The 7724-nt window shown below is 39.7% G+C and overlaps 1 non-coding gene across 1 annotated transcript; it reads left to right on the top strand.

Annotated features, from left to right (window-relative positions):
- The first annotated feature begins 5149 nt into the window (after window positions 1-5149).
- Window positions 5150-5257, top strand: LOC112773801 (small nucleolar RNA R71). The gene has a single exon (XR_003188330.1). It is a non-coding gene; the product is annotated as a small nucleolar RNA R71 (small nucleolar RNA).
- Window positions 5258-7724: the final 2467 nt, after the last annotated feature.

Here is a 7724-nt window from a genome sequence, read left to right as displayed (position 1 = left end):
TAAACAATCAAATTCAAAAATATGCACTGTTCAAGCATTCATTCAGAAAAACAATAGTATTGCCACCACATCAAAATAACTAAACTGTTTTAAAATTTGAAATTCATGCACTTCTTTTTCTTTTTCAATTAAAAACATTTTTCATTTAAGAAAGATGATGGATTCATTTTCATAGCTTTGAGGCATAGACACTTAGACACTAATGATCATGTAATAAAGACACAAACATAAATAAACATAAAGCACAATTTTTGAAAAACAGAAAATAAAGAACAAGAAAATTAAAGAACGGGTCCACCTTAGTGATGGCGGCTTGTTCTTCCTCTTGAAGATCTTATGGAGTGCTTGAGCTCCTCAATGTCTCTTCCTTGCCTTTGTTGTTCCTCTCTCATGGTTCTTTGGTTTTCTCTAATTTCATGGAGGAGGACGGAATGCTCTTCGTGCTCCACCCTTAATTGTCCCATGTTGGAACTTAATTCTCCTAGGGAGGTGTTGATTTGCTCCCAATAGTTTTATGGAGGAAAATGCATCCCTTGAGGCATCTCAGGGATTTTATGATGAGGAGTTTCCTCATGCTCTTGGTGAGGTTCTCTCACTTGCTTCATCCTTTTCTTAGTGATGGGCTTGTCCTCATCAATGAGGATGTCTTCCTCTATGTTAATTCCAGCTGAATTGCAGAGGTGACAAATGAGATGAGGGAAGGCTAACCTTCCCATAGTAGAGGAATTGTCTGCCACCTTGTAGAGTTCTTGGGATATAACCTCATGAACTTCTACTTCCTCTCTAATCATGATGCTCTGAATCATGATAGCCCGGTCTATAGTAACTTCAGACCGGTTGCTAGTAGGAATAACTGAGCGTTGGATGAACTCCAACCATCCCCTAGCCACGGGCTTGAGGTCATGCCTTCTTAGTTGAACCGGCTTCCCTCTTGAATCTCTCTTCCATTGAGCGCCCTCTTCACATATGTCCATGAGGACTTGGTCCAACCTTTGATCAAAGTTGACCCTTCTAGTGTATGGGTGTGCATCTCCTTGCATCATGGGCAAGTTGAACGCTAACCTTACATTTTCTGGACTAAAATCTAAGTATTTTCCCCGGACCATTGTAAGCCAATTCTTAGGATCCGGGTTCACACTTTGATCATGATTCTTGGTGATCCATGCATTGGCATAGAACTCTTGAACCATTAAGATTCTGACTTGTTGAATGGGGTTGGTGAGAACTTCCCAACCTCTTCTTCGGATCTCATGTCGGATCTCTGGATATTCGCCCTTTTTGAGCTTAAAAGGGACCTCGGGGATCACCTTCTTCTTGGCCACAACTTCATAGAAATGGTCTTGATGCACCTTTGAGAGGAATCTCTCGATATCCCATGAGTCGGAGGTGGAAGCTTTTACCTTCCCTTTTTTCTTTCTAGAGGTTTCTCCGGCCTTTGGTGCCATTAATGGTTATGGAAAAACAAAAAAGCTTTAGCTTTTACCACACCAAACTTAGAAGGTTGCTCGTCCTCGAGCAAAAAAAGAAAGAAGAGAGTAGTAGAAGAAGAAATAGAGGAGATGGAGGGGGCTCTGTGTTTCAGCCAAGGGGGAGAAGTAGTGTTTAGGTTGTGTGAAAATGAAGGAGTGAAGATGGGTTTATATAGGAGTGGAGAGGGGGGTATGGTTCGGTCATTATGGGTAGGTTTGGGTGGGAAAGTGGTTTGAATTTGAATGGTGAGGTAGGTAGGGTTTTATGAAGGATGGATGTGAGTGGTGAAGAGAATGGTGGGATTTGATAGGTGAGGGGTTTTTGGGGAAGAGGTATTGAGGTGATTGGTGAATGGGTGAAGAAGTGAGAGAGAGGTGGGGTAGGTGGGAATCCTGTGGTGTCAAGGATTTCTCATCCCTGCACTATGTGGCATGCAAAACGCCCCTTGCTGCCAATCCTGGCGTTAAACGCCAGGCTGCTGCCCATTTCTGGCGTTTAACGCCAGCTTCTTGCCCATTCTTGGCGTTAAACGCCAGTCTGGTGCCCATTTCTGGCATTAAATGCCCAGAATGGTGCCAGACTGGGCGTTTAACGCCCATTCTGCTACCCTTACTGGCGTTTAAACGCCAGTAAGTTTCTCCTCCAGGGTGTTCTATTTTTCATTCTGTTTTTCCTTTTGTTTTTGCTTTTTCAATTATTTTTGTGACTTCACATGATCATCAACCTATAGAAAACATAAAATAACAAAAGAAAATAGAAATTTAACATAGATAATTAAAGATTGGGTTACCTCCCAACAAGCGCTTCTTTAATGTCAATAGCTTGACAGTGGGCTCTCATGGAGCCTCACAGATGTTCAGAGCAAAGTTGGAACCTCCCAACACCAAACTTAGAGTTTGAATGTGGGGGTTCAACACCAAACTTAATGTTTGGTTGTGGCCTCCCAACACCAAACTTAGAGTTTGATTGTGGGGGCTCTGTTTGACTCTGTATTGAGAGAAGCTCTTCATGCTTCCTCTCCATGGTGACAGAGGGATATCCTTGAGCTTTAAACACAAGAGAATCTTCATTCACTTGAATGATCAAGTCTCCTCTGTCAACATCAATCACAGCTTTTGCTGTGGCTAGGAAGGGTCTGCTAAGGATGATGGATTCATCCATACACTTCCCAGTCTCAAAGATTATGAAATCAGCAGGGATGTAATGGTCTTCAACCTTTACCAAGACATCCTCTACAAGTCCATAAGCCTGTTTTTTTGAATTATCTGCCATCTCCAGTAAGATTATTACAGCTTGTACTTCAATGATCCCTAGCTTCTCCATTACAGAGAGAGGCATAAGGTTTATACTTGATCCCAGGTCACACAGAGCCTTCTCAAAGGTCATGGTGCCTATGGTACAAGGTATTGAGAACTTTCCAGGGTCTTGTCTCTTCAGAGGTAATCTCTGCCTAGTCATGTCATCTAGTTTTTTGATGAGCAATGGAGGTTCATCCTCCCAAGTCTCATTACCAAACAACCTGGCATTTAGCTTCATGATTGCTCCAAGGTACTTAGCAACTTGCTCTTCAGTAACATCTTCATCCTCTTCAGAGGAAGAATACTCATCAGAGCTCATGAATGGAAAAAGTAAATTCAATGGAATCTCTATGGTCTCAGTGTGAGCCTCAGATTCCCTTGGTTCCTCTTTAGGGAACTCCATGGAGGTCAGTGGATGTCCATTGAGGTCTTCCTCAGTGGAGATCACTGCCTCTTCCTCCTTTCCAAGTTAGGCCATGTGAGACGTGTTCATGGCCTTGCACTCTCTCTTTGGATTCTCTTCTATATTGCTTGGGAGAGTACTAGGAGGGAGTTCAGTAATTTTCTTACTCAGCTGACCCACTTGTGCCTCCAAATTTCTAATGGAGGACCTTGTTTCAGTCATGAAACTTTGAGTGGTTTTGATTAGATCAAAGACAATGGTTGCTAAGTCAGAGTGGCTCTGCATAGAATTCTCATGGAGCCTCACAGATGTTCAGAGCAAAGTTGGAACCTCCCAACACCAAACTTAGAGTTTGAATGTGGGGGTTCAACACCAAACTTAAAGTTTGGTTGTGGCCTCTCAACACCAAACTTAGAGTTTGAGTGTGGGGGTTTTGTTTGACTCTATATTGAGAGAAGCTCTTCATGCTTCCTCTCCATGGTTACAGAGGGATATCCTTGAGCTTTAAACACAAGGGAGTCTTCATTCACTTGAATGATCAATTCTCCTCTGTCAACATCAATCACAGCTTTTGCTGTGGCTAGAAAGGGTCTGCCAAGGATGATGGATTCATCCATACACTTCCCAGTCTCTAGGATTATGAAATCAGCAGGGATGTAATGGTCTTCTATCTTTACCAAGACATCCTCTACAAGTCCATAAGCTTGTTTCTTTGAATTGTCTGTCATCTCTAGTGAGATTCTAGCAGCTTGTACCTCAATGATCCCTAGCTTCTCCATTACAGAGAGAGGCATAAGGTTTATACTTGACCCCAGGTCACACAGAGCCTTCTCAAAGGTCATGGTGCCTATGGTACAAGGTATTGAGAACTTTCCAGGATCTTGTCTCTTCAGAGGTAATTTCTGCCTAGTCAAGTCAGCCAGTTCTTTCATGAGCAATGGAGGTTCATCCTCCTAAGTCTCATTACCAAATAACTTGCCATTTAGTTTCATGATTGCTCCAAGGTACTTAGCAACTTGCTCTTCAGTAATATCTTCATCCTCTTCAGAGGAAGAATACTCATCAGAGCTCATGAATGGCAGAAGTAAATTCAATAGAATCTCTATGGTCTCTGTGTGAGCTTCAGATTCCCATGGTTCCTCATCAAGGAACTCCATTGAGGCCTCCTCAGTGGAGATCACTGCCTCTTCCTCCTCTCCAGGTTCGGCCATGTGAGACGTGTTTATGGCCTTGCACTCTCTCTTTGGATTCTCTTCTGTATTGCTTGGGAGAGTACTAGGGGGAGTTTAGTAATTTTCTTACTCAGCTAACCTACTTGTGTCTCCAAATTTCTAATGGAGGACCTTGTTTCAGTCATGAAACTTTGAGTGGTTTTGATTAGATCAGAGACAATGGTTGCTATGTCAGAGTGGCTTTGCTTAGAATTCTCTGTCTGCTGCTGAGAAGATGGTGGAAAAGGTTTGCCATTGCTAAACCTATTTCTTCCACCATTACTGTTGTTGAAACCTTGTTGAGGTCTCTGTTGATCCTTCCATGAGAGATTTGGATGATTTCTCCATGAAGGATTATAGGTGTTTCCATAGGGTTCTCCCATGTAATTCACCTCTTCCATTGCTGGGTTCTCAGGAACATAAGCTTCTTCTTCAGAGGAAGCTTCCTTAGTACTGCCTGTTGTTGCTTGCATTCCAGACAAACTCTGAGAAATCATATTGACTTGTTGGGTCAATATTTTATTCTGAGCCAATATGGCATTCATAGTATCAATCTCAAGAACTCATTTCTTCTGAGTTGTCCCATTATTCACAGGATTCCTTTCAGAAGTGTACATGAATTAGTTATTTGTAACCATTTCAATGAGTTCCTGAGCTTCTGCAGGCGTCTTCTTCAGATGAAGAGATCCTCCAGCAGAGCTGTCCAACGACATCTTGGATAGTTCAGACAGACCATCATATAAAATACCTATGATGCTCCATTCTGAAAGCATGTCAGAAGGGCACCTTCTGATCAATTGCTTGTATCTTTCCCAAGCTTCATAGAGGGATTCACCTTCCTTCTGTCTGAAGGTTTGGACTTCCACTCTAAGCTTGCTCAATTTTTGAGGTAGAAAGAACTTTGCCAAGAAGGCATTGACTAGCTTTTCCCAAGAGTTCAGGATTTCCTTAGGTTGTGAATCTAACCATGTCCTAGCTCTGTCTCTTACAGCAAAAGGAAAAAGCATAAGTCTGTAGACTTCAGGGTTAACCCCATTGGTCTTGACAGTGTCACAGATTTGCAAGAATTCAGCTAAGAACTGATGAGGATCTTCCAATGGAAGTCCATGAAACTTGTAATTCTGTTGCACTAGAGAAACTAATTGAGGCTTAAGCTCAAAGTTGTTTGCTCCAATGGCAGGGATTGAGATGCTTCTCCCATAGAAGTCGGGAGTAGGTGCAGTAAAGTCACCAAGCACCTTCCTTGCATTGTTGGCATTGTTGTTTTCGGCTACCATGGTTTCTTCTTCTTTGAAAAGATCTGTTAGGCCCTCTAGAGAGAATTGTGCTTTAGCTTCTCTTAGCTTTCTCTTCAAGGTCCTTTCAGGTTCAGGATTAGCTTGAACAAGTATGCCTGTATCATTGTTCCTACTCATATGAAAGAGAAGAGAACAAGAAAGTAGGGAATCCTCTATGTCACAGTATAGAGATTCCTTGAGGTGTCAGAGGAAAAGAAGAATAGAAGGAGGAGGTAGATAGAAGAGAATTCGAACATATAAAGAAGGATAGAGTTCGAATTGCACCTTGAGGAGGAGTGTTAGTCCCTTAAATAGAAGGATGTGAGAAGAGGGGAAGAATTTTTGAAAATAAATTAAAAAGATTTTGAAATAATAAAAAGAAATTTGAAAATTTGATTGAGATTTTCGAAAATTAAGATTGGAAAAGAAATTAAGTGATTTTTGAAAAAGATATGATTGAGAGTTAATTTTGAAAAAGATGTGATTGAAAATCAAACTAAAAAGAGAAAGTTTAAAATTAAAGTTGATTACTTGACTAACAAGAAATTAGAAGATATGATTCTTAAATTTAAAATTTGATCCTTTCTTAATAGGCAAGTAATAACTTGAAAATTTTGAAATAAATCATTAATTTTAGCAAGGATTTTCGAAAATAGTAAAAATAAAAAAATGGAAAGAAATTGATTTTGAAGAGATATGATTGAAAAGATATGATTTGAAAAAGATTTGATTTTGAAAAATTATGAAATTTTGAAAAAGATTTGAATTAAAAACAAAATCTTCCCTCTAGTGTCCTTCTGGCGTTAAACGCCAGTTTTCCTTCTTCGCTGGGCGTTTTAAACGCCCAGCTTTTTCTGTTTGATTCCTCTGCTGAATGTTCTGAATCTTCAATTCTCTGTATTATTGACTTGAAAAGATATAGTTTTGAGAATTTTTTTTTTGAATTTTTCAATGATGAGAAACAATCAAAATATAATTAATCTTAGGAAACTCAAATCAAACAAACAATGCATGCAGGACACCAAACTTAAAAATTTTCATATAAGAGACACTAACAAATTGAGAATGCATATGAGAAACAACTAAACACACAAAACAAGGGAATTTAAAGATCAGAGCAATGAAATCATCAAGAACAACTTGAAGATTAATGAAGAACATATTGCATATTTTTGAAAAATGCAAGAAGAATGCAATTGACACCAAACTTAAAAATTGACACTAGACTCAAACAAGAAACATAAAATATTTTTGATTTTTATGATTTTATAAATTTTTTTGTGATTTTCGAAATTTATGTGGAAAAGAAAATAAAGGGATTCAAAACTTTTAATAAGAATTCCAGGAATCATGCAATGTTAGTCTAAAGCTTTAGTCTAAAAAGATTAGACATGGTTGGCCAAGCTTCAGCAGGACATTACATTCAGCAGCTAAATTGATGAGAATCAACCAGCTTTTGTGATGATAAGAACATCACCTTGAAACTCTAGAATTCATTCTTAAAAATTCTTAAAAATAAAAAAATACCTAATCTAAGCAACAAGATGAACCGTCAGTTGTCCAAACTCGAACAATCCCCGACAACATCCCCAAAAACTTGGTGGATGAAATTGTGATCATCAACAATGGCGCCAAAGGACTTGGAGCTCTTAAACATGAATCACACTTTGTCACAATTCTGCACAACTAACCAGCAAGTGCACTGGGTCGTCCAAGTAATAAACCTTACGTGAGTAAGGGTCGATCCCACGGAGACTGTCGGCTTGAAGCAAGCTATGGTCACCTTGTAAATCTCAGTCAGGCTAATTCAGATGGTGATGGAGAATTGATAATTAAAAGATAAATAAAACATAAAATAAAGATAGAGATACTTATGTAATTCTTTGGTTGGAATTTCAGATAAGCGTATGAAGATGCTTTGTTCCTCCTGAACCTCTTCTTTCCTATTGCCTTCTTCCAATCATTCATACTCCTTTCCATGGCAAGCTTTATGTTGGGCATCACCGTTGTCAATGGCTACTTCCCATCCTCTCAGTGAAAACGTTCCAAATGCGCTGTCACCGCA

This window comes from Arachis hypogaea, chromosome 18, assembly GCF_003086295.3.
Source record: "Arachis hypogaea cultivar Tifrunner chromosome 18, arahy.Tifrunner.gnm2.J5K5, whole genome shotgun sequence".
NCBI classification, from domain to species: Eukaryota; Viridiplantae; Streptophyta; class Magnoliopsida; order Fabales; family Fabaceae; genus Arachis; species Arachis hypogaea.
Note: the sequence above shows the minus strand (reverse complement) of the source record. Positions and strands in the feature narration are given on the sequence as shown.